The sequence below is a fragment of the Humulus lupulus genome, chromosome 7 (genome assembly GCF_963169125.1).
Source record: "Humulus lupulus chromosome 7, drHumLupu1.1, whole genome shotgun sequence".
Taxonomy (NCBI): Eukaryota; Viridiplantae; Streptophyta; class Magnoliopsida; order Rosales; family Cannabaceae; genus Humulus; species Humulus lupulus.
The window spans coordinates 24,414,397-24,417,953 of record NC_084799.1 but is presented as its reverse complement, the minus strand read 5'-3'; the positions used below and the strand labels follow the sequence as shown (position 1 = coordinate 24,417,953).

General features: G+C 43.5%; 1 non-coding gene across 1 annotated transcript; it reads right to left on the bottom strand.

Moving 5' to 3' along the window:
• Positions 1–447: 447 nt before the first annotated feature.
• On the bottom strand, positions 448–554 carry LOC133792976 (small nucleolar RNA R71). The gene has a single exon (XR_009874439.1). It is a non-coding gene; the product is annotated as a small nucleolar RNA R71 (small nucleolar RNA).
• Between the last annotated feature and the right edge of the window lie 3,003 nt (positions 555–3,557).

The following is a 3,557-nucleotide window of genomic DNA, read 5'->3' as shown; positions in this document are numbered from 1 at the left end:
ATGGCACAGAATGATGGGGATGGCAGGAATGTTCTAATTCCTGGAGTTGTACAAGGGGGTCAGGCTCAGAACAATGCTGAGAGGAGCCTGAGAGATTATGTACTGCCCACTCTGACGAGAGTACAAAATAGTATACGCCCACCAGCTGTAGAGGCTAACAACTTTGAAATCAAGCTAGCTATTCTACAAATGGTGCAGTCCTCTGTGCAATTTAATGGGCTGCCTTCTGAAGATCCTCACACCCATTTGTCTAATTTTCTGGAGTTTTGTGGAACCTTCAGATATAATGGGGTGAGTGATGATGCAATTAAGCTGAGGCTTTTCCCATTTTCTCTGAGGGACAGAGCCAAAAGTTGGCTGAACTCGCTGCAACCAAACTCTATTGTCACCTGGCAAGATCTAGCTCAGAAATTTTTGTCAAAATTCTTCCCCCCGTCCAAAGCTGCTAAATTGAGGGGAGAGATCAACAATTTTTGCCAGAATGATGGAGAGTCTTTGTATGAAGCTTGGGAACGGTTCAAGGAACTCTTGAGAAGATGTCCTCATCATGGCATTGAACAGTGGATGCTAGTACATAATTTTTACAATGGTTTATGTCCTACAACCAGAACCATTATTGATGCTGCAGCGGGTGGCACTTTTATGAGCAAGAGCGCAACTGGTGCTTATGAGCTGCTGGAGGACATGGCTACAAACAACCATCAGTGGTCTGAGGAAAGATCATCAGGAGTCAGAAAGGTGGCTGGGGTGCATGAGCTGGATGCAATCACTGCTCTAACAGCACAAGTAGCCTCCTTGACGAAACTGTTACAACAGAGCACTGTATCTGCGAATGCGGTTTAGATGGCAGTAAGGTGTGAAATGTGTGGTGGTGCTCATTCTGTCGATCAGTGCCCTATCTGTATGAATAATAACACCCCAATGGATCACGATCAGGTTCAAGCGGTGGGAAACTTTCAAAGGCCACTCAATAATCCATTCTCCAATACCTACAATCCTGGGTGGAAAAATCACCCCAACTTTTCTTGGAAGAATAATCAAGGCCAACAACCTCAGTTTCAGGGCCAATTTCAGAATAACATGTCTCAGCCACCTATGCATCAAGCTTCTTCATCACAACACCCTAGGCCTCAACAATCAATGAATCAAGCTCCACCTGAAAGGCCTAATGAACTACAAGCTGCATTGTTGACCCTCACCAATACTCAAACTCAGTTTATGACAGAGACTAGATCTTCCATCAGAAACCTGGAAACACAAGTTGGGCAGTTGGCCAATATGCTCAATAACAGACCGCAGGGAAATTTGCCCAGTAATACTGAAGTCAACCCCAAGGAGCAAGTTCAGGCAATTACTCTGAGGAGTGGGAAGAAAACTGAGCAGCCTAGACCTCCACAGGCAGTGGTTCAGAATAAAGAGATGGGTGAACAGTCTGATTCAGAAAAGGTTACTGAAGACCACCAGCAGTCAGAAAAGAGTCTGCCAGTTGTTATTGAGCAGCCAGTTCGAGTTCCATACCCTCAGAGGCTTAGAAAGACTACACTTGATAAACAGTTTTCTAAGTTTCTAGAGGTGTTTAAAAAGCTGCACATAAACATTCCTTTTGCCGAGGCCTTGGAGCAGATGCCCAGCTATGTTAAATTCATGAAGGAGATTCTATCAAAGAAAAGGAGGATGGAGGACTATGAGACTGTAGCACTCACTGAAGAGTGCAGTGCGATATTACAAAGAAAGCTACCCCAAAAGCTGAGAGATCCGGGGAGCTTCACCATACCGTGCACCATTGGAAAATTTGAATGCAAACATGCTTTATGTGATCTGGGGGCGAGTATTAATCTGATGCCCTTATCTGTGTTTAGAAGACTTGGTTTGGGGGAGGCAAAACCAACAACTGTCACTTTACAGCTCACAGAACGATCGTTGACACATCCACGGGGTATTATTGAAGATGTTCTTGTGAAGGTGGATAAGTTCATAGTCCCAGCTGATTTTATCGTTTTGGACATGGAGGAGGATACAGATGTACCAATTATTCTCGGTAGGCCATTTCTAGCCACAGGCCAAGCACTTATTGATGTTCACAAAGGAGAGCTAAAGCTTAGAGTTCAAGGAGATGAGGTGGTCTTTAATGTCTTCAAGTCTATGAAGTATCCAGTGGCTAGTGACAGTTGCTTTAGTGTGGATGCGATAGAGAAGGCAGTCTCCAAGAGAAGGATGAGAAGTGATGCCTTAGAGGCAGTATTATTGGGTGACGAGGTCGATGATGATGATGATGCTGAGATCAGAGATTGTGTAAACTGGATCAACTCTTTCTTGCCATATTGAAAGAAGTTTCAAGAACTAGCAGATGCGACTGATAAACCGCTAACATCCATTCAGCAGCCACCGCAGTTGGAATTAAAGGTCCTCCTAGATCACTTGCGATATGCTTATTTGGGAGAGAATGAAACTTTACCTGTCATTGTGTCAGCTGACCTGTCAAAGATAGAATTGGAGAAACTGTTGAGGGTTCTAAGGGAGCATAAATTGGCCATTGGGTGGACCTTGGCAGATATTAGAGGAATAAGCCCATCGATAGTGATGCATAAAATCTTATTGGAGGAGAATAGCAAGCCATCCATAGAGGCCCAGCGAAGACTCAATCCAGCCATGAAGGAAGTAGTACTGGAGCAAATTCTTAAATGGTTGGATGTTGGGGTGATCTACCCAATTTCTGATAGCACATGGGTGAGTCCTGTGCAAGTGGTACCTAAAAAGGGTGGTATGACAGTGGTGAAAAATGAGAACAAACAGTGGTGAAAAATGAGAACAATGAACTCATTCCAACAAGAACTGTAACGGGGTGGCGGATTTGTATAGACTACCGCAAGCTCAACAAGGCAACAAGGAAGGATCATTTTCCTTTGCCTTTCCTTGATCAGATGCTTGACAGATTGGCAGGACATAGCTACTACTGTTTCTTGGATGGGTATTCTGGGTATCATCAGATCGCTATTGCACCAGAGGATCAAGAGAAAACAACCTTTACATGTCCTTATGGCACATTTGCTTTCAGGAGAATGCCATTTGGACTATGCAATGCCCCTGCAACATTTCAACGGTGCATGATGGCCATATTTTCAGACATGGTAGACCGGTGTATTGAGATATTCATGGATGATTTCTCTGTTTTTCGCTCATCATTTGACCTCTGTTTGGGTAACTTGGAGAACGTGCTGAATCGTTGTGAGAAGGCTAATTTGGTGTTGAATTGGGAGAAATGCCATTTTATGGTGAAAGAGGGGATTGTTCTTGGCCATAAAATTTCAAGTGAGGGAATTGAGGTAGATAGAGCAAAAATTTCTACCATTGAAAAGCTGCCTCCACCAGTTTCAGTCAAAGGTGTTAGAAGTTTTCTTGGTCACGCTGGGTTCTATCGAAGATTCATAAAAGATTTCTCTAAAGTGTCCAAGCCTCTCTCAAATATGCTTATGAACGGAGTTGTCTTTGATTTTAATGATGAGTGTTTGACGGCTTTCAAATTCTTGAAAGAAAAGCTTATTTCTGCTCCAATTGTG